Consider the following 24,505-nt stretch of genomic DNA (forward strand, 5'->3'; position numbering starts at 1 on the left):
TAGAGATACTCCTACCAGAATATTTTCAAAATAAATTTGATTCATGTAATTGTAGTAGAAGATATTAGCAAATATGTTTTTTGATGTGAACATTATTACTAATAAGCCTGTCTCCAGTGAGTGCAATAACCAAACTTAACAAAATTTGGTTCACATTTACAACAGGACATTCTGAGCGAACATGCCAACATTCATCCATTTTCAATGCTAGGGCGTGCTATAACATAAGTTAAACACAACTAAAATTGGACACAAAAACACATTTTGAAACATATTCTTTCAAATATGGTTATTTTGGTCATTTCTCTTCACATTTGCTTGGATCCTGCTTGGGGCTATATTATTAGGCAGATGCTGTTTGCACCCTGGTGCAAATAATGGTGTATGCTTTTTATACACTCTGATAATATTATTTGCATTTATAATTGTTTATTGTAATCAAAAATTAACAAATGTTTTAAGAAATGTTTTATCAATGTTGGTATCATCTAATTCTTGGTTAAAATAAACCAGATTTTAGGCTGCAAGTCAACAGGAAGTCTAACAAAGAGGCTAAATGAAGTGGATTTCCACATCTCTTTTATCTCTATGAGCTCTTTGTTCTAAAGAATCACTGAACAATAGCACCCCCCACCCGTTGATTCACTGTATGAAAAGATATTTTATATTAAACACTCATCACATTATCTGTGGTTGTGCTTTTATCGCATGGCCCTGTAGAAGACACATGCTGTTTACCAACCACACACAATTTTCTCTCGATTGCCCGAAGGGCCGGAGTATTGTCAATGTGGACTCATTTATTGATGGATGGATGTTTCAAGCAAATCCACTTATGACACAACGGCTGAATGTGTATCGCAGATGCTAAAATAATTGACAAGTGTCAGTCTAGAGTACTAGATGATCGCTTATGTCCTGTTGATGGAAATATCTTGAAAATGACTCTAGTTTTCCAAGGTTATACAAGGTTTAAGATATGTATACCGTAATTTCCGGACTATAAGCCGCAACTTTTTTCCCACGCTTTGAACCTCGCGGCTTATACAATGACGCGGCTAATATATGGATTTTTCCTGCTTTCAAATTTTATATATATATTAAAAAAAAAAAAATCAAAAAAATTCTGTGACGTGCTCAGTTTTTTGGCGGCGTGAAGCTTTCATTAGACCAATTGAAATTGCCGTACGGGTTAAGGTCAAAACAACTTTTTTTGTTTACTGTTTAGATTAAATCGAGCGCGCTCAAACTTCCCATCATTCTGATTACGGTAGTAATTTTGTCACCCTCACCATGGCAAAGACACGGAGAAATGCATATGATGCAGCTTTCAAGTTGAAGGCGATTGATCTGGCTGTTGCACGGGAGCTTGGTCTTAATGAGTCGATGATAAGACGTTGGAAACAGCAGCGTGAGGAATTGACTCAGTGCAAAAAGACAATTAAATCTGAGGCTATTCAACTCCGACACCGAAGGAGATGACTTCAGTGGTTTCATTGCACAGGACGAGGAAGATAGTGACCAATGACTTTATTGGTAGGCTACTGTTTACTGCAAATGTTTTATTACAAGCCGTGTGTGGCAGCGGGGGCGTGGTCAAGCGCCCGTCCGGGAGAGAAAAGATGTTAGGGCGCTTACACCTGCGCTAAATTATGTCTAACACCGGTGTCTAATTTCAAGTGCCCTGCTTCACGTGTCCTTCTTGGGAAAACTGTCACACGGGCACCAGTGTGACAGTTTTCAGCAGGGCACTTGACGTTCCAGGTAAGGCTTTTAATGGCCACAGCAATGTTTACAATCAATTTTATAAAGTTTCTCAATTCTTCTATGCGCCAACACTAGACTGACGTGTGTCACTCTCTCAGCTCTGTGGCTGCTGCCTTTTTATGCCGCTCTCCCCATGCTTACTGAAATTAGACACCGGTGTTAGACATAATTTAGCTCAGGTGTAAGCGCCCTTGCCGCTTTTCTCTCCCGGACGGGCGCTTGACCACGCCCCGCTGCCACACCGTGTTTCGTTAAAGCCTGAGTAAAGTTCCTTTGTTTCAATGTACCGGTAGGCACCTGCGGCTTATAGACAGGTGCGGCTTATTTATGTTCAAAATAATATTTAATTTAAAAATCAGTGGGTGCGGCTTATATTCGGGTGCGCTCAATAGTCCGGAAATTACGGTAATAAATTTGTTTTTAAATCATGAGAATTGTGTCCTCTCCTGAATTGCTTCTGTTGGATAAACCCTTTCGCTGTCTTTCCTGTGTGTATTTCTCTCTCTGTGTAAATGGCCTCATTCACTCTCTGCGTTTCCTGTTTTCACGGCTTTATTCAGGATCTCATTCCCCATGCAGGTCTTGTTTGGATTCAATCAATCCCTGTTCCCTTTATAGGGAATGAGCTCCGCTTTGTTCCTGGCAGTTCACAGGGAAGCAGGCTTGTCCCTTATTTGTATTCTGGGTCCCAGGAGTCACTTGATTGAACTGAAGGAGATTTTGCTTTGTGACGACGTATCAAATTAGTTCAGCCTACAAATTCCACCGAGAGGAAGTGAAGGGTTTAGGTTTGTTCTTGAGTCCCTGACCTCTCACAGAACACCACATACGGCCTCTATCGACACTGCTGTTGGTTTATTGTAAGTGTGATTTCAAAACACCTTTAACCCTTTCCCCGCTAGCGTTTTTAAAAAAAAGTTGCCAGCCACCGCCAGGGTTTTTGACGATTTTCGCTAAACTTTAATGGCCCGCAGAATATTTTCTTCCATGAATATATGAAGATGCTATATATCAAAATAAAGATCTGGGCCTCTGCTTTTAGGCAAAAAAATTAACGATTTTATTTTATCTTCATTTGTTCTTTTTTTATTGCGACTTGTACAGAGGTAGGTTTTGTCAAAAAACAACATTTCAGACAAAAAGCTGAGAAAAAGGCATGTTTATGTCTGATATTTTGAGCTTCTCATACTCCACTTCTTCATGTTTGAGACGATCGCAGTCTGTTTCTTTGATCAAAGAGTTGCGTACTCTTTCAAAACATGCGCAGGGGTCTTCCTTACCGTATAACACCTAAAACACGGAAACCCGGAAAATTCCGTGTTTGGCGGGGAAGCGTTTTTTCATAAAACACGGAAAATTCCGTGTTTGGCGGGGAAAGAGTTAAATGGCCAGAGTAGTTTGGTTTGATATCCACCTGTGAACAGATGAATGCAACAATGGCATGTTGATGTTGTTGGTATTTATTTCCCTTAATGTGTTCTACAATAAGCTCATATGACAGCATATAGGCCTTCTTTGCCAAGAGTGTATTTTTATGTTCTATACCTACGTATAGGTTCTTATTAAAGTGGCCCATTTCATTATATAGAACTTGCAGATGATAAATAAAGCCCTGTATGAATCATAAATAACTGCTATAAAAACAGAGTTTATCAAGGACAATTATACTTTTCATGTGTGTTTATATAAAACATACTATATTATTATAGAATTTCTCAAACAGCAGATACAAAGAAAGAACCTATCAAATAATCTACACTGAATTTTTTGTTTATTCTTTAAAAATGTGTATATATATATATGCCAGGGGCGGGTGGAGACCCCTACCAGCCGCTAAACGCGGCGGGGTAAAGAGAGGACCGCCAACCCCACGAGTGGGGAGGGGCTCTTCCGGCCGACCGCCTGGATCGGGAGAACTGCTGCCAGGGGCGGGTGAGACCCCTTCTGTTACCCGAGAACACGGCGGGGCGTTCCGTCTGCCAGGGGCCGGAGGACTGCTTCCGATCCGTAAATCTCTCTCTCTGTCCCACTACAGTCTCCAGTTGGCCTTTATCCCTCTCTGAGGCTTGATTATCCTGATTAGGGGCCGGGAGTGTAGCATCATGACCCGGCCCCGCCCTCCCTGTCACACCCCCGTTCCCTGATGGAGGGAACGATAAGTTGTGTCCCTCCTGCCACAACACCGAACTACCCGCTGTGATCGCCGGGACCATGTCTCAGCTCCTCAGCATAAACCTAAATGAGTGGTTGCACACCAGCTCCTTTTATACCCGTATGTCCGGGAGAGTGGCATGCAAATTACACTCTGCAATTTTCATTGGCCTTTTCTCAAACATCAGAGGTGTTTGGGGCTTCCACGGGTGACCCCTAGTGTCACTACATTGACACAACTTCTCTTTCCCTCCATCAGGGAACCAGGGTTACAACAGAAACCTAGAAGATTTTTACAATTCCTGACATTTAATCGTAAAAAAACATTCCCTGTCTTAGGTCAGTTAGGATCACTACTTTATTTTAAGAATGTGAAATGTCAGAATAATAGTAGAGAATTATTTATTTCAGCTTTTATTTCTTTCATCACATTCCCAGAGGGTCAGAGGTTTACATACACTTTGTTAGTATTTGGTAGCATTGCCTTTAAATTGTTTAACTTGGGTCAAACGTTTTGGGTAGCCTTCCAAAAGCTTCTCACAATAAATTGCTGGAATTTTGGCCCATTCCTCCAGACAGTACTGGTGTAACTGAGTCCGGTTTGTAGGCCTCCTTGCTCGCACATGCTTTTTCAGTTCTGCCATAAAATTTTCAAAGACCCATTTGCAACCGAGCTTTAACTTCATTGCTGATGTCTTGAGATGTTGCTTCAATATTTCCACATAATTTTCCTTCCTCATGATCCCATCTATTTTGTGAAGTGCACCAGTCCCTCCTGCAGCAAAGCAACCCACAACATGATGCTGCCACCCCAAAAGTAAAAAATTTGCGGTCACTTGCCAGAGATGCTTCTCATGATCTTAAATAACTTTTGATCTGAAGGCGATGGGATGACTTGGACTGATTAAGAAATTAAGAAAAGTACCCAACATAGATGGGAACTCCTTCAATACTGCTTAAAAAGCATCCTAGGGTGATTCCTCAACAAGTTGCTTGAGAAAATGCCAAGAGCACATTTCTGCAAAATCTTGGCAAAGTATGGCCACTTTGAAGATGCTAAAATATAACACAGTTTTGATTCATTTTGAATTTTTTTAATCACAACATAATTCCCATATTTCCATTTCTATTATTCCATAGTTTATGTAAGGGGGTTAGGATGCGCAAGGAGGAGGCTAGAACCAGCTTGACAATATAAATAATAATTTATTTAAACTGAAAAAAAAAAACATAAACACACACAAGACAGACATGCCCGTAATTCTCTCTCTTTTGAACCGTTGTCACCGGCCGCCTTTATCCCTCGCGTGCCCCATCAGGCCGATTGGGGACCGGGCGTGTGACATTCTAGCCCGGCCCCCCTCCGCTCCACACTCCTCCCGGCGTTACCTCAGGCCGGGGTGCCACCGGCATGACCTACATACCCCCCCCCTTCCCTGGGGAGGGGCGTGCTCTGCGCCCCGTCTGGTCATCCCTACCTTCCTCTACCTGGGAGGAGACAGGAAGGGAAAACAAAACAAAAACAAAAACTAAATAGGCAAGGGAAAAGGCCAACACGGTGCGAGAGAGAGAGAGAGGAGAGAGAGAAAAAGCTCCAGGTGAACCGGAGTCAAACCTCCGACCCCCAGCGGAGAGAACGCCCCTCCACTTTTCTGGCGGCACGTGGGGACACTCCTCCATCCTTGGCAGTGGCCCTACCGCTCCAGGCGGTCAGGGAGTTGCTTCCCTCCTACCCTCATGGACGTCGGTCTTCTCTCGACCCCTCCACGTCTCTGGGGATGGCAGGGTACTCCTCCGCCCCGGCAGTGGCTCCCTCACTCCTGGCGGTCGGGAAATCCAGTCCCCACTCGCCCCGCGGATGGCGGCCTTTCCCCGCGTCCGGGCGGTCGGGCCACTCCGTCGCCCGGCAGATGGCAGCGGCGCTCCCCTGGGTGGACGGCAGTGTCAAGGACTCTGCGACGGGCATCCCTCCTCCTTCCAGTGTTTTGGCAGCAATGTAAACTGGTTGGGTTGGAGCAATGGAGGAAGCAGGAGACAACGAAGCAGGTTCAAGGTCAGTCCTTTTATTCCTTTCAACATACAATCGAAGGAATTCGTCAATAAAAACTCAATATAATTTGGTTATGAAAGCACTCTAAATAATATACATAAATCGCTCTCTGTTCAGTGCTGTCGTGCTTTCTGGACACTCTCTCCCCCTCTCTCGACACTTGGCGTTCCTTAAATGTCTCTCACCGTATCACTACAACAAGAGACAGGTGTTAGAGATGATTACAAACCAGGTGACAAGCCTTACCGCTCTCTCTCTCCCGCAGACTGACACACGACCACGCCCCCCACGCCACACTTTACTATTATTCTAAAATGTGAAAAAAAGAAAGAAAGAATGAGTAAGTGACCCTAAACTATTGAATGGTAGTGTATGTTTTTTCTTAAGGCAATGTGCTAAATATTATCAGGAATTTATTATATATATCCAACATTAAAGTCTATGATTATTTGGGGCACTTTTCACACACGGTCAGAAAATAAGGTACATTTTTGTTCACAGAAGAACAAAACATATAAATGTACAGTGAAAGGTAAACAATAAGTTCTTATGGACTATTATGTACACAAAACTGGTTATAAACATTCTTATAAACAAGTTATAAATGTTATATTCAAACAACAGGTTCAAAAAAGGTTCCCTTGAGTGTACCACCCCAGTGATGGACCTTGTACATTAAAAGGTACAGTTTAGTACATTTTGTTTTCTGAGAGTTTAATGGCTCCATAATTCTACTATGGCAGCAATGACAGATACTGGGACATCTGCCATTGAAACCAAAAATTTGTCCAGCAGTGTATTCTTCTCGTGCAGTATTTTATACTATATTCATGTCATGCATTGCACTACAGGGCAAAGGTTAATCAGGGAGGGTAAAGTGGGTGCAGTGCAATTCTGTCCTATAAAGATTACAAGGTGTTGGAATTATGAATATGCTCCAGGCTTTGCCCACCTCTCTGGATGGATACACTAACACTCTGCCAATTATAATCGGCGAATGCACACACAAACAACCTAAATTACTTTGCAGTGGATTTCATACACATGGCTTTTCGGCTCTTTCAGCCTGACCTTCAGAAGTCTGAGCTCAGCAGTCTAAGCAACAGGGTAATTAAATGCCCACGCCTGCCTTCAGCCAATCAGCACAGCCCGCGATCAATGCACGATTCTCAAAACAAACTAATTCACTAATGGTCTGACTTATTGTTCCAATTTACCTGGCCGGTAAATTATGGTCCTGTGATGTGGGACGGAGGATCAATGAAGAGTTGAAGCAGAAACAGAGGCTTTCTCATACGCCTCCGAGCGGAACCGCAGACTCACTGGACGGGCCATTCTGTGGAGTGCTTGTGAACGGGACAGCCACTGTCATAAAGCCAAGTAATTAACGGTGCTTGGGCGAAGGCACAGACCGACAGCTTGGCCGGTCAAGGTGTTGCAGAGTTTGTTCCAGATAAATTAGACATGCTAAGGTTGTACGGAATTAAATTAAACTAAAGATAATTAATCTTTAATCACCCCCTGAATTGACGAGATTCTCAGAAGTTCTTTGTTTTTACTAATTATCAGGCATGTGTGATATTCAGGATTAAATTGAGAATGTCTTTTAAATAAACATTTTTGAAATTGAATTGAAGTATCGAGCAGGATGCAGAATTATAAACTAAATGTAAGTAAAAATAAAATGGATAAAACATTCAGTGAAATTCATATGAATTTACAATTATATTTAATATATCCAGCATATATATGTATATATATATATATATTTTTTATTGTATCAATGGGAATAACTGGTCAAAATTAACTAATGGATTAATGTAATCACTGTCTTGTGTGACTGTGTTGAATTTCAATAAATTGAGCAGTACATTTCAGACAATTCCTCATACTATCATTCCAATTCCAACACACAAATTAAAAAAAGAGTCAATTATTTAATTCAGATTTTTGCCCAACTCTTTTATTTTAAGTCGTAACTCAATGATTATTCATTTATTAAAATTTCAATCTTATGCTCCACACTGGGCAAGCACACTCATTGTAAATTATGTTTTGTTTCATGGATGGCTGAACCTGCATCTTTATAATTGCTTTGTTTTCATCTCTGCATTCATCAAACAAATGGCAGTTTCATGAAAAAAATGACTTACAGAAAAAGCATGCAATTTTGTCTTCGTTCCTCACACATAATGAACACTGTGCATCTCTTCTGTCAGCGTGTTTAAACAGATATGCTAATCGATCGGCTCCTGCGGTCATTTGTGAGCTCACACTGGGAGGAGACACTTAAGATTCCATCCCCTCACCCCTCTGAGAAAAATCACGTGCTCTATAAAAACACATCTAGCAGGCTACGTACTGCACCAAAGCACACGTGATGTTCATGTTAGACTGTTTCAAAAGATAACTGAAACTGCATGCATGATTCAAACAGTGTTGGTGTTAAACCATGTGATTCTACCACATCTTTTGTAAAGGTCCTGAATAAAGATTGGTTAATAGTCTTGATGCACATTGCAACCACAAAAAAGCACATTTTCCTTAAGTAGGGGCATTTAGCTCCATTTTACCCTGCAATATTGAGTGTGTTATGCTGAACAATGGCCTTCATAATACAGATTAAGTAGGTTTGGCACATATATTTGCATAATAGCATTAAGTATGTTAATTATATACATAAATTAAGGTAATGCATTTGCATGACATGATGCAAGCTGAAGGCTGTAACAGTGAACACACGCTGACTTCTGTTGCACATTACATGCAACATTCACCAAACGGACGTTTGACAGGAATCAGGCTGCATCAGAAGCGCACTGAGGATGTAAATGACGCAACTTGGCTGTGCTCTGTATACACATGTGAATGTCAGGAGACGTGCTGCCACTCGAGCTGATGTCCGCCGTACCTCTGAGACCGGATCAGAGATGTGAGCTTTAATATGCGTGAGTGTTTCATGTGTGCATAAACATCTGCAACAGTTTTCAAAAGATGTAGCATTACAGTATATTAATGTCATCCATATATGCACAATGGTTTGTGCGCATGAAGAGTTGAAATGCATAAGGAATGCAAAGAGCTGCACACACGTAATGTTTTAGAAGTTACAGTCAACAAAATTGAGGGGCTCCCTGAATTGATCTGCACCTCAGTATCAGTAGTTTTTGATGCATAAATGGTTTGGATACGCTGCACTCATCTGTTGACTTGTGCAGTTTCTTTACCACGTTAATAGTGTTTAGCTTCCCATTATAACTACATAAAACATGCTGCATGATTATGAGAAAGGATTACATCAAGAGGTAGATTGGCATGCATGTACAGTAGTAATCCCTTGGCATCCTCCCACAACACCCTTAAATCATAATATTGCATGAGAAAGCACCTCTGTAAAAATCTAGCTATGTTTGCAATTTCTGTTCCAAGGATCTTTAAATTGAAAAGAAAAAAAGTAGAAAAAAAAACATGTAAATATACTATTTAAATTCAAACAACAATCTCGTCTCCTGTGATGGGGATAATAAGGCGTGGACCAAAAAGCCTCAAGCTGCTCTCTTCAGGGTCATGTAACTCATAATCGTGTATCAAAGAAAATAAATGATCTTAGCCAATCCTGTCAGACTAGTAACTGTAACTAGGCAGCTGTGCTCTAATCAGGAGTCTCAAATTGAACCGCGAGGGCACAGTTTATCACTTCAGATATTGGCTGGAAATTGCTCTGCTTATCAGAGCCCAAGATGGATGAGTCGGTTTACTCCTGCCCTATAAAACTTTGCTTTCCAAGCCAGAAAGAGCAGCACTGTCATCTCCACTCAGCGTGTAATACGCTGAAATTTCACGAGCTGACATTTGTTTCATAGCCTGTCCCGCTACGACGTGCCTCAGCGAGCAACAGCAGTGACTTTGCCATGTATCACGACCGTGGCCTAAAAATACTACTACAGAAAAAACTGTTTGGCCAGCACTTTTACTTGGTGACTTTCTTGCTTCTTCCACTCAAAGCTGACGGCAGCCACAACCTTTTGCACAAAAGTTTCCAGGGTTGACGAGTGTTTGCTTTTAGCGATTGCTGTCACTGGCGGTGAATCCAGAACAGATGCTGAACTCTCGTGGGACAGAACCTCTGGAGAATCAGACTTTCCGTCCCATCTGCGACGCTACTTTATTTTCAGCTATGTTTTCCTCCTCAAACTCCTTGTTTATTTTTCTGACCTGATTTTCACATCATGTGCTGTTTATCCTTCATTTTTACCAGCCTATACAAGCTCAGACATGTCGGCTGGGAGACAGCGCACTGTGTGGTGCAACTGCTTCCAGAGACTTAGACCTTTAATACACCCTCAGCTGGCCCATTGTTCTTATTTATGCATTATTGTGTGGAATTGGGGGAACCGACGAGATGAGAATGGAAACTGCGGCCTCCATAAATCAGAGATCCTCTGGGATGCAAAGCAGATGGTGGAGTAAGCTTATGCTCCGCTCTTGGAGTGCTCGGGATAGATCTACACCTTTAGGTGAAATATGCCACACTTTTGCGCTGGCAGATTTCATGAATATACATGAATGAATCTGTGATTTGATTTGATTTACTTCAAAATCTGCATATGTTCATGAAAGTGATAATAAACATATGCTCTCTAAGCTCAGGTTACATAAGCATTTTGAGGAATAGAAATGAGATTTAATGTGTCCTGATGGGTTAGACAGTTCTTTCTCTTAGGCTCGCTAGTTGAAGGACAGCTCTTGGTTCAATAATGTTGACAGAATTTGTGGCACAATTTCAATTACCACAGACAATAATCTTGACTCGTTCCTTAGTTTAAAAAGTCTAGCCACAACACTTGAATTTTGCATGTTAACATGAGACCAGTATGACAGAAATGCTTGCTTACTTTATCTATGTACGGTTATAGACAACCTTTCAACTTTAGCTTCACACTGCAGGTAACTGTCGCATGATACATGCAAGGAATTATGAAGGTGAAGAAATGCCATACATTCATCCAACACAAGCTCCAACCTCAAAAGGGACAAATTAAATAATAAAAAGATTTTATTAAATAATTCTTATATGTGCTTTAACAAAAACGTTGCCTTAAAAATTACAAAATATATAGAAAGATTTGTGCTTGCATTGCACTTGTATTTTGTGTAGCTGGTAGTTTCAGTTTAAAGGGTTAAAATGCAAAAAATAACATTATCTGTTATTGGTATTGTATACTGGTATTGTAATTGTCAATATGCAACAAATGCTCATAAAATGTTGGTAAACCTTAAGATGTTTTAACCCGGAAAGTGCCGTAAACTCCAGTAGAGTAATAGCTGTATTCATTAGCATAAAACCAAGTAAACTGGATTTATGATATATTGATTGTGTTGTTTGTTCTGGTTCATCATAATTAAGGTCCTTCCAGTAATTCCTGCTTGTTATTTTATTTTTTTATTTTTATTTTTTTTTTGCCTTTCATTCTTCCAGAACTTTCTGGAAGAGCTTTCAAGAACTGGATGCAGTTCAACTCAGTGATTACCCCGGTGTCAAGGGCTCCTGTGTTAATACTAATCATCTTTGCTTTAAATGAGGACAAATATGATTATCAAGACAGTTTGGCTTTGCTTCACAGCAGATGTAAACACTAACAGGCAATAAAAGGAACAAAAACGCAAAGAGTTCTCTTGCCATTGACAAGGTCAATTGCAGAGTGATAAAGAGTGACTGCTCCGGACTTTGCAGATGAAGTGCATTTACCAAATGAATGGTAGCATTTCATGGTCCACTGGCCCACGCTACACTTCCACTACTAGATAACATGCTGATTGCACACAGAGTAAATGCATCAGACGTGGATATCCCATTTCAGAAGTCATATACAGTAGGCCTGTAATGTATACAGTAAGTGAGTTGCATTCAATACAAAACATGTCAAAGACCCAACAGTCAATCACTACAAGGAGGACAACTGCGAGAGATGAGGGGATTGATAACACATGACTAAATTCTAAGAACCCTTCATCTACATGCTTACACTGTAATGCTTTAAATTGATTTTATAGACAAATATAAATTGTGCCTCTGTGTACATTTCTTTATAAAACGATTTTCTTAAAACATTGTAATGGAGGAATTGGAGTGGATACTTAGTAAAAGCACCGTAGAAGTGTCCAGTGTACATGTGAACTCCATCAATATTAGTGGTGGAGATTTTGTCCAGATTCGTTCATTGATTCATTCACTGACCATATCATCAAGTTACGCCTTTGCGGTTGCAAATGGCACCAGATTAATGTCTGTTAAGTAATTGCATTGAACCAAAAGCAATCATTCGTGACCAGAACAAGTCTAATTATACTTTATTAAAATTCTACTAAGAGACTGAGGCCAGCAGATCATTGGTCATGATGACTAAATCAATGAGTTTACCAGATTCAGTTAATTCATGACATAAACGAAATGACTGAATGTTTCACTGAATTGGTTATATTCGTTCAGTGGATCCAACCAATGATATGCTCCTTCATATGAATGACTCTCGAATGCTATTGGCTAACACTAAAGTCAGTCTTTAAAAACAACACAAAGGAAGGCAAATGGAATTTGCACACCTACAAAACTACAAAGACACTTTAAAAATAGAATTTAAACACAAGAAGCATTTTCACCACAAATGGCCAAATGGTCTAATTTCCCTATATTTTGTCAAATGTTGAGCTTAATTCTTACCAATTATAAGAACAGCCTAAACTTTGTGCACTGTGCATCAAAGCACAACATTTCCATATGTAATTCATGTCATTTTAATTGTACATCTTCAGTGATTTCTACATATTCATAAATTGGGGATCGTGTTTTGTGTAGACCTATAAACTTTAGGTTAGTTCACACAAAAATGAAGATTATCCCATAATTTAATCACCCTCAAGCCATCCTAGGTGTATATGACTTTCTTCTTTCAGCCAAACAGAATCAGAGTTATATAAAATAACCTGGCTCTTCCAAGCTTTATAATCGGAATGAATGTTACCTTAGATTTTGCAGCCCAAAAAAGTGCATCCATCCATCCATCCATCAAAAAAGTAATCCATACGGCTCCAGGGGTTAATAAAGTCCTTCTGAAGCGAAGCAATGCATTTTTATAAGAAAAATATCCATATAAATTATAATCACTGGCTTCCGGTAATTTTTATATATTTTAGTTTATATTCAGTTTGTTCACATACCACAAATCATCTCATTCAGTCAGTCTTTCAGGCATGAAAAGCAGCAGATCTCATTGGTTTCGAAAGGGAAAGACGTCAGTGAACGAAAGATATGAGTCAGTCATGAACGAGAACGATTCGTTCACTTAAAAGATTCATTCAAAAAGACTGATTTGTTCACCAACTTACATCACTGTTCAATTCTGTTTAAAAAGCATCTCAGTATTCTCCTCATAAAGTTGCTTGAGGGAATGACCAGAGTGTGTTAACAAACACTGCCCCCAGTGGTCAAAGCGGTATGTGTTGTTTGCCGTATGGACACGTGTGAGCTCCATTTTATGGATGAAATCTCTGATAATTCTCTGCTATTATTATGTTGATGCCTACTTTTTGGAACAGCCTTTATATCGGGAGTGCACCTATGAGGCCTTCAAATGTTCTCTAGGCTGGCTAGGTTTTGGAACAGAGCTCATTTTATACTTTAATAACATTAGGCCTATATTAAACTTTCCCCCTTCATCTATCTAGGGCTTAAATGAGCTGCTATGAATGCTATTTTTATTTGTTTTTTCATACATTGATTAATAATACACCAATTTAAAGCATGAGGCTTGCATTTTAAATCATACTACTTGCATTTATACATCTTAAAGTTTTGCTCTAAATGCTGTATGCTCTATTATAGCCAAAAATAGACACTCATGACCACTGCAACGCAGAAAACTCAATCTCCACACACTCCCCTGAGCATACTCATCTTTTTAAAGCCATAGCGTTAACTCAAAGACACACACTAATTTCAAGCACCGTGCAATCGGTTCCTGCAAAACCCAGATATCAGTAACAGCGCTTATCTTAGGAGACCTTTGGAGTCTGGAGGTTTACCCATGATCCACCGGCACCCCATAAATGTATGTTTTATAGATGCTGAAAGGGAAAGTTATAATTATTTAATGACATATCCTCAAGTGCCACAGGAGAGTGATATTGTAAACACTCAACAAATGCAATGAGAGCTGCGTTTACTCTATCAGCAGGGTTTCATGTATTGCTGCTGTATTTGCTATAATGAACGGTCAGTTGATGACCCTCAACCTCATTGGCTGTGATCCAACAGCTTTATTTAAATTAATATAGTTCTGGGGTGAAACTGAGAAGCCTTAAGCTTAATATATTGTTATTTAGAAATAAATGAACACACAGAGGTTATGCAATGTGAGGCCAGAGGCACATTCTGACATACTTTAACATGAAATGTTAAAAGCATTTCAGCGTGAAGTATTTAGTGCTAAAAGGTCATAACCAGGGTCAGAAATTAACCAGAGCTCATGGCAAAACACAACTTAAAGTGACAAAAATGGCACAGATAATCCAAATACGGGGATAAAAAAATGCCCCTGTACTGAAGTCATCCATTTTTGTCTTGTTTTTTCACTATTATTTAACATATGATATATTGGTAATAAAATAAAAAATAAAAAAACACACACACACATTGGGTCTTTTGTTTTAATTTGGGTTTTCTGAAAAATAAGACTTTTTTTTAAGATTAAGAATTTCTTTTGTGATTAGTCCACAATATATGTGAATGGTCAACTTTTATATTTGAGTGAGAAAAATTGCAGACAGCAGCCCCAGTTTAAGGGGTTACACAAAAAATTTAAAACAAACAAATCCAGATAATACATCTAAATAAACATACAGTACCCAATGCAAAAATGAATGCCATTAACACCTGATTAGAACAGTGAAGTGCATTCTGCTGGCGTGAACGAGAGTGCACTGATGGACCCGTTCTGTCCTCGTGCGGATCTGTCCAGTGGTAAACACAGAATGAGTCACGTGTTTGGAAGGCACTTATAGTGCAATAACGCACAAGAAGCCTAAGGTCATACGTGACAAAAAGACAGATTTCTGACATGTAGTGCCCCTTCGAATGCCGCCTCGATCAGCTGCTGTCAGCCTTCTCTCTCCTACTGAAAATGAATATCCCTTGTAAAAGAACCTTTCTTCAGGCTACTTCATGAACAGAACTTAAACCTTTTTAAAGTGAATAGTAAGGAAAGGATTCACATTGAAATAACCAATGCACAGTAATAAGATGTTGTTTTCATTAAACAAAACGAGAAGAGAAATGAGGCCGTAAAACAAGGAAATGAACAGCGACCGGCCAAACAAAAACATAGACATATTAACCCTTGTGTGTCAATAAATAAAGTTACTCAGAGGTCCTTAGAGGACAAAAGTATCCGCATCAAAAACTGTCATAATAATATTTGTGATGAGAAGGAGGGCGTGGCCAGGCTGTGATGGATCACGGCTGGGAGAGCGAGATAAAGGGCAGCCGGAGATTCTGATTCGGGAGAGAGCAGCCGTGTTGCATGTGTCTGTGTTTATTTACTTTTTTTAAGTTGAGTTTCACTTTAAAGTTTGTGTTGACTGATATGCCGGTTCCCACCTCCTCCTTGCCCATCATTTATACTCTTACAATATAATATATTCATATTATTTTCCACTTTCAATGAGTTCATTTTTTAACCAACATCAGTCCTGATCATAACTACCAAATATTCATTCAATGTTGTGTTTCCATGTTTTATGGGGACTTTGCATAGACATAATGGTTTTTATACTGTACAAACTATATATTCTATCCCCTAAACCTAACCCTACCCCTAAACCTAACCCTCACAGAAAACGTTCTGTATTTTTACATTTTCAAAAAACATAATTCAGTATGATTTATGAGCTGTTTTCCTAATAGGGACCGACAAATTATTTTTTTTACTATCCTTATGGGGACATTTGGTCCCCATAAAGTCATAAATACACGCTACACACACACACACACACACACACACACACACACACACACACACACACACACACACACACACTCTGACATCCATACCAACACACACACACACAATTTTAGCTGCATCATTTATCCAATTGGCTTGCAGTGCTCTATAATACCGTGAACTGAAAATAGGGAAAAAGCATGTATTTGCTCCATAGGCTAAACATAAGAAAAATGGTGCAATCTTGAAGCTAAATTTTGAAGCCAGGGCTCCAGAATGAAAGCATAATATCATAGAATTCATGATGTTATGCTTTAATGACACTGGGATCAAATATTGCAATTTTGTCCTAAGTGTAACTATTTTGTGTACACAGTGTATTATAGATGTATTATAAATAAATAAATACCTTTGGCAAAATGTATGCCTTTGGCATAAACTAAAACAAAAAAGACCTGAGATCAGATAGCTGGCAAACATTAACTGCACAAATGCATTTTTCTGTTTTGGTTTTTCTGTGATTTTCTTTTCATTGCAGCAAAGGAAAATAGACTTGTTTTTCAGTTTCTAAATATTGAAAGACAATCAAAAAAACTCTCTGATTTTCATTTATATGCTTCTCGTTCTAAAATGAAAATTGAATGACCAGAAGGGTCTGTGTACCTCCGCATAATGCTTATTTTAATCATTTTTGTCTTCAGTGTGGAATAACAAATAAACCGATCATTACTTCTTTTTCATCTAGAAAGCAATTAGCAAAATTGAGAAAACACTTTATTTTTCATTTTTTTTCATTTCATCTAAGAAATAAAAAAACAAGAATTCAGCTCAATTTCTCAATTTTTCATTTAAGTACATTAAATAAGTGTACGACTTGATTGTTTGATTTAGTGGATGGCCGTGACACCCATTTCTACTGATTTTTCAACCTGCGATGTCATCTGCTCGTCCTCATTCCTCTTCTTCAGAATAATAGCCCTTTCATACGGGAAGTTCATCGATTAGCCAACATTGAGATTCAGTCGGTGCTGATGTTGCGGATTCATGTGCGCACGTTGCCATGGTTACAGTCAGAAAGGACATGATTTTGCTCGACATCTTTATCTGTACCTTTTTTATATAGTGAAATATGGGGGGGAGTACATTTGTGTCCTTATGTTTGTTAAACAGAACAGAATGAATATTTAGGATACAACAACTAACCATGAACTGGAGTGGTGGTGGTGTAGTGGTCTAAAGCACATAACTGGTAATCTGGTAATCGGAAGGTCGCTGGTTCGATCCCCACAGCCACCACCATTGTGTCCTTGAGCAAGGCACTTAACTCCAGGTTTCTCTGGGGGGATTGTCCCTGTAATAAGTGCACTGCTTTGGATAAAAGTGTCTGCCAAATGCGTAAATGGCCAATACCAAATGAACTGTTTGAATAAAATGACACCCTTATCTAATAAGCAGTTATCTCTCTTTAACATCTGGATTATGATCTGCATACAGACAATATGTTACCTTCACTATATGTGTTCAGCCACTACACAATAAAATATGACTTATGGGCAGCGAATGTTTAAAACTTAATGGGAATTAAGTCAAATAACTGTACAGGATTAAGGCTCTTCTAGCCACAATTTGATTATGTTTTTTTTATTTTTACAGAGTGTGTGTGAGTGTGTGTGTGTCCGATAGATTGAGGAAGTCAGCAGAATACACAAGCTTATTTTTGAAAAACACAAACACATTTTTGAAGCTAGTAATTTACAAAAAAAAAAAAAAACTCAAACATCAAATCAGAGCGGTGTAATATGGTACAGAAAACCACCAGCAATCAGGGCAATTATGTGTATCCTGAAGGGGGGACAGATATTTTGCTCCGAATTTCTGTTGTCATATTATAGTTTTGTATGTACATTCATACATTGCCAAGATTTATACATTTCTATTGTACTATTATACTTTTGAGGATCATGAGAAACACAAATTCAGTCAAGAGTGGCTAAACTTCTGACTGCTATATCACAAGTTAAAGTGATCTCATTCATTTAAACAGTGCGCCATGCATTTCTCACTTTCAAGTTTAAGTAAGTGTTTAATGAATATATCACACTTTTGACCCTCTAACCCTAACATCATGGAAATGTCTTCTCTGCTCGGTGTGTTAAATTCTTCATTCGGCAAAAGCCTGAGACTCTGCACTTTTACTCACGCACTCTCTCTCTCCCATGACCCCCTCTTTCTTCATTTCTCAAAGCATCCTGCGGGGCCAAAGGGACAGCCCTGTGCAATTTCCCTCGTCTAATAGGTACTTCCACAGCCTCTTCTATAGTCCTGAGAAGTGACAGGATTAAAGAATGGCTGCTGCATTCGGCGGAGGCAGGGCAGAAACAGAGGGCGAAAAATACTTGGGGTAATTATGGGGAAATCAAGCACAATGCCGCAGTTGCATCTCAGCGGGGCTCTCTCGCACGTCACCGCTGCGGTCCCTGTGGATTGAATCCGAAGCTTTTTACTCTTCTCTCTGCCTCACTCTCTTGCCAAGCTGATATTGCACTTTCATTTAGAAAAGCAGACTAACATTCTCTGAAGCTCCGCTCTAGCACTTTGAAGCTTGTCTGTGACTTAAAAGCAGCTGAACTACAATGAAGTGATACGGAGACTCATTCAGAGGCCAGATGAACAGAAAATATTAACCAGCGCGGCATTCTGAGGTCATCACATTTGATAAAACAAGACGATTAGCCCATCTGAAAAACAATTTTTTCTTGTTATACGCTTTGGTATATATATATTTTCCATCTGTGTAAAATCCAGCTTGATCTCACATAAAAATCGGCAAGTGTGTGCCGATTTTTCTTTAGCCAAAATCAATACACGTTGACCGAATTTGAAAACACTGCCCCAGAGGCTAAATTGGTAAGTGTTTCAGAGCATATAAACAAGTTTGACATCCATTTATATTTACAGGCAAATATCTATGATATTATAATATCAAGCTGGCATCATCAAAAGTAAAAAAGATTAGGTAAACTAGTCCTTTAAATACACGGTGACTGTGGAGAAGATAGCCTGATCATTGTTCTTTTGTTGGTTTACTATCTCTAAAGCATCTCTTTGTATAGCAATTGTAAAACAGGGGACAGGTCGCTACTGCAGCCCAAAAAACCCCACAATGAATGCTTTCTTGCTATTATCTGTTCTCTGTTCTCGAGTGTTTCTGATAACAGTTCCCCTGATGATGACCTCTGATCTAGAAACAGCCACTCTTAAGACTCAATTATAATTCATGCTCAGTTTAAAGTCGAATGTAAATCACAGTCAGGTAGCGAGCAGATCGAGACCATTTCTTTGGAGAGGATACTTGATGCTGCTTTAGTATGCTGAGTCATGCTTGTTCACTCTGCTACAGACTCTCCATACCTGCCAGTGGAAAAATAACAGACGTGAGAGTAAACCTTTACAACATTTAGACACAGGGATCTGAGCAGTACTAAGTTAAACTTGAGTGTTGGTCACCCAGAGGTAAGACACCTTTAGGGTGTTCACACCGAAAATGACTTGCAGTAACAAGTTTAACAGAGATTTGCAGTGAAAATAGGGACCGGAAGTCATTCAATTTCAATGAGGGTTGCAAATTTGACAAGACATGAATGACAGTGAAAGTTGGCGATGCGGTCAATTTTAGCCTACTTCAACTTTTTGCAAATGAGCAGCAATGTTAGCTGATTGAGACACACCCATTAAAAGTAATCGTTAGCTGTATTGCACTTGCATCTATTCTATTTGCAAATATTTACACAATTTAGACATTTACATTTGAGATATTTGATAAATACTGAACTCGGATCATTGTACCTGACTTATACTCCGGGTCTGTTAAATGCTTGATTCTGATTGGTTGACAGATGTTCTAATTTGTGTAACTATTTTCCAGTATACGCACAGTAGTTCCAGGTCTTGACAGCATAGCGGTTCCATGTCACTTCGCCAAATTATTTCAGTTATTTTAAAGAACCATACAGGCTAACACAACAAAATAACCAATAAAGACTAAGACACTGGTGAAAGTACATTGAATAAGAATGACAAACAATATCTATAATATCCTAAATGTATTTCAACTGTAAAGCACCCTTGTGCACTCTCTCTCTCTCTCTCTCTCTCTCGCTCTCGCTCGCTCTCTTGTCTCATCTTACACACAAGTAACAAACAGAGCCTCACCCCCACGACTTGATCAGTACAACAGTTTCTATATTATCCGAAATAATTTTTTTATATGTGCAGCTTTTAATGTTTCAATGTATTTCGCCCTAATCAGCCTCCCAAAACTATAATGGAAAGCACCATTACGCTCCACCTCCTCCGCTCTCTTTCACTCTCACACAATCTCTCTCGGGAGCAAAGTCAGAGCACCCCCGCAACTCACTGAGATTGTAAACAGTTGTTTAGCAATGGAAAAGCCATATACAAGAATGGTGTCACTCGCTGATGCTGAGAAGTATACTTATACATTTTGCCAATTTGAAGGAATGTTATTCCTGACGAGAGCCGCTTCAAACACAGGTGATTCCATACGTGATCTCTATGTTTCTCTCTTTCTCTCGTTCACACGCACACAAAAAACACACAGACACATATTCACACACGCACTACCTTGTTACTCCAGTTCTGAAAAGCAGCGCTTCCTTCATTACTAGAGTTCTAAAGTGACGTTTCAAACTAACAATATATGCGCATTACTTTTCAAAATTCAACAGGCTGGAGTCAATTATTCCTTACTTAACATATTTAACTTCTAATAGCTTGTACGGTAGCTCACCTGATAGACTGTTGGACTTTGAACACGAGGTTCCAGACCAGCTATACACGCAAGCTGTCACGTGAGACAAAGTGTCATAAAGCAACACGAGATGACGTGGTTGCTTCAGAAAATGTACTTTTTATTTCTCATTTTCTTTGAGATCACTATCAGTTAGGTTTAGGTTATAGTTTTAGGTTAGGGAGGTACATTTTACTCATTAAAGCCTCCATCTAATATTCACCTTAAAAACCTTTTCACTCGCTTTTGGCACCCCCTATGCTGGGAAACTGCTTTAACTAAACAAATTCAACCTTATTCAACCTTAAGTGTTACCATATCTTATTCTATTTATGCCCTATCTAGTTGAATATAGATTTGAAGTATACAGCATAAATGGATGACATGCTGCATGTTTCTATATGGTGAGATAAAAATGCTGATGAAAATCAATTTCATTGAAATTCAATTGCTCATTAAAAAGTTACCATCTGACACTGCTTGTGACCCATTTTGGTGTCACGGCCCACCTCTTGAGAACCACAGCTAAAGACTTTTGGAAAAGGTTTAAGAAACCTTACAGGGAGGGAAGACGTCACCTTTATCTGAACTAGTTTGTCTTTTATCTTTTCAAAGATGAAGGAGGTGCTCAATTCACAGCTGCAGATTTATGGAATATGGAAACAATTCTTCCTCAGAATTAAGAGAGTAGGGCAAAGGTTTAATTCCAGCACATTTCAAAAGCCTCAGCACTGGCAGACATGCACTAATACCTTAATTCTACAGACACTAGAAAAGACACACATGGAACGTTTTCACACGCCCTTTTATTTTCCAGCAGGCTGGCAGTCGTTTGCTGCTTCATTTGGGAAAAAGGTTTGACGCTGAGGCAATCGTGCCAGCTGGCAAGAGACATCCTTCTACCTTTTCTTCCCCTACAGGTTGCCATTGTATATTAATATTCCCAGCGGTCTCCGTTGACAGCGACGATGGCAAAGCAGCTGGTGGGCCTCAAATGAACACAGGCGCGAGCCGGCGAGATTCACGAGTCACAAGTGTTTCCCTCCACAGTCTAACAGTCAGGGGCTGCCGAGCTCCATGGTTGCCTTTCATCCAGCCCCTTAATTACATAATTGTATGAATTATTGAGGTTAATCGCTGCAAATGACCATGGCTTTCAATAATTTATGAAGATCAGGCGAAAACAGTCATCGGCCAATCGTTTTACACGAAACCCCACCCCCAGCCACAGGGCCACACACTTCCTTTCTAAGAGCCCAGTAATCAAAATGTAAAACTTTCCTACAGCAGTGACATTTGCATAAAACAGAAACACCAGTGAGCACAGTGTCACTTCTGCATTTAGAACTGTGTTTATGAAACTAAAAGAATTAAATGCATCTTGGTTTATGTACGTTAAAATCTTCAGAACTGTGTTGATCCAATCATATTTCAATATATCACGATTCTTTTTCTACATTCGTCATCTAAATAAACGCAAACTCCGAAAGTGGCATTTGTCAGAACTTCCAAGTCATAGCAAAGACTGCTACAGTTTCTACTGCCATCAAATTTTGATATTGTGAGGCTTTGCAATATGCAATAGAGACATTTGTATGGTGACACACAGCCCTTATTTGCCGGATAAACCATTTCAATTCTATGTAGCGACCACAGAAAAAGACACATCAACACTGAAATATCATTTTCCTCCACCAAAAATGTAGACTTTTGTAAATGTGCTGTAGTACTGCTTACTTTGAAAAATGACGACGCAAGGAAACTGAAAGCGCACAAGTACTGTTATACTAAATATACAATCTTGCAGAATAAAAAAAAACAACAACAGTGGACCAGAACCAGAAAAATAAGGAATAAAATCTAGTTACAATTATCATTGTAAGTCGAGTTTTTAAAATAAATCTCATAACTAACACTTAGAGTATGTGTGACATTGACAATATCTCACTTTTCACTTTCATTTCATACCACTGAGCTCTATTTTTGAATCTATAGTGCACAGATCAGATCTTTACAAAGAAATTCATGCAATAATTTAACATTTCTTCCAGCTTTCCTCATAGATATATTCCAGATACTTTATTAAATGATATGAAACCAAAGACAAAGGCAGTATTGCAGTCAGAGTGGGCACTTTCATAACAGACAATATACCTAATAGCCTAATCAAAAACTCCCTATGCCCACAACAATCTAGTTACAAATTTCAGAGACTGCTGAGATATGAGCGGATACATTTCAGATGCAGTTATTCTTCACAATGTCACAGGAGCATATTATAACATGATGAGCCTATGTAAGCTCAGTAAACTGCCCTCGTACTGTCTAAGAAATGATGAGGGAGATTATGAGAATATAGATGGGTTATTAAGAAAATAAATACGAGCAATTATCAAAAGCAATTAACAGCAGAGCCCCTACAGACGTGAAGGCTTTTCATTATTACCTTTTAATTGGCTTCCACTTCCAGAATCCAATATAACAGTACAGTATTGGCTACAACAGTTGTATTGCTTGAAGGTTTATCCCCCTGAAAAGCATGTTAGTTAAATGTAAATCTCATTATTTTGATCCCAAAATTGTAAAAGATCCAACAGTTCAGTCTAATTAAAATGCACTATTATACCCAATGTTTATGTGTTAGCATGTTGCTAAGCTAACAAAGTAATACTTAACGTATTTATTGCACTTCTCTGAGTATTATGTTTTTAATTTAGTAACATGCTAACGGCATACATTTGGAATCAAAAGAGCGCATCAGTTGGGTCTTGGAAGTAAAAATCCCTTTTATTTTCTCCATAGGCAAATCGATTTTGAACGGTAACTTATAAACATCTGAGGACAGACATGGAAGCGCAGCGTAGTTCTAGCGGGAAGACTAGCAGCTGTACATCATCACATCATTAGCTGGGTAATTCCTAGCCAATCGCATGCAAGCCATTGCTTGATAAATCTGCTCACAATCTATCACATTGCTGTTTCAGTGTGCTAACACAGGCAATCTCCACCACCCCACCACCACCAGTTGAGCCCCGGCAGGACATGACAGTTCCGGGTACAACTCCCTCGGACCACCGGACGGGGCCTATGCCAAAGAGAGAGACTTTACTTTCTGTTTTACATTTATCAAATAATTGGCATCTTAAACTTCACTCAAGCCTGCGTGTCTTCCCGATAGAACTACCATGAAATCAAAATGCTTCTGTTGAAGACATCAGTCTGTTTTATTTCAACTTTCATTGTTTCAAAATCATGTTTAATAGTGCAATTCCTGCTAAAGAATTACCTACTACCGCCTACTCCCATAATGCACTGTAAATGATGCAATAGGGTTGATTTCCTTACACTCTCAAACTACTTATACTGTATACTTACAAATATCTGAATGCTTTGTTTCTAAATGTTTATTACTGGGGGCAGTGGTGGCTCAGTGGTTGAGGCTCAGGGTTACTGACCTGAAGGTTGGGGGTTCAAGCCCCAGCACCACCAAGATGCCACTGTTGGGCCCTTGAGTAAGGCACTTAACTCCAGGTTGCTCTGGAGGGATTGTCTCTGTAATAAGTGCACTGTAAGTCACTTTGGATAAAAGTGTCTGCCAAATGCCTAAATGTATTACACTGCTCTCTGAAATAATAAATTCTGGTTGGTCAATCGTGCCATCTAGTGTTCTGATACTTTTGAATAAATATCATTGTACCTTTGTCTTTTTGTCCATTTTTAAAATATATT

The 24,505-nt window shown here is 39.3% G+C and overlaps 1 protein-coding gene across 2 annotated transcripts in view; it reads right to left on the bottom strand.

Moving 5' to 3' along the window:
- LOC127637470 (BMP/retinoic acid-inducible neural-specific protein 1-like) overlaps window positions 1-24,505 on the bottom strand; it is a 190,324-nt gene that overhangs the window by 159,932 nt on the left and 5,887 nt on the right. The gene's annotated exons all lie outside the window — the stretch shown is intronic.

The sequence above is a fragment of the Xyrauchen texanus genome, chromosome 4 (assembly GCF_025860055.1).
Source record: "Xyrauchen texanus isolate HMW12.3.18 chromosome 4, RBS_HiC_50CHRs, whole genome shotgun sequence".
Classification (NCBI taxonomy): Eukaryota; Metazoa; Chordata; class Actinopteri; order Cypriniformes; family Catostomidae; genus Xyrauchen; species Xyrauchen texanus.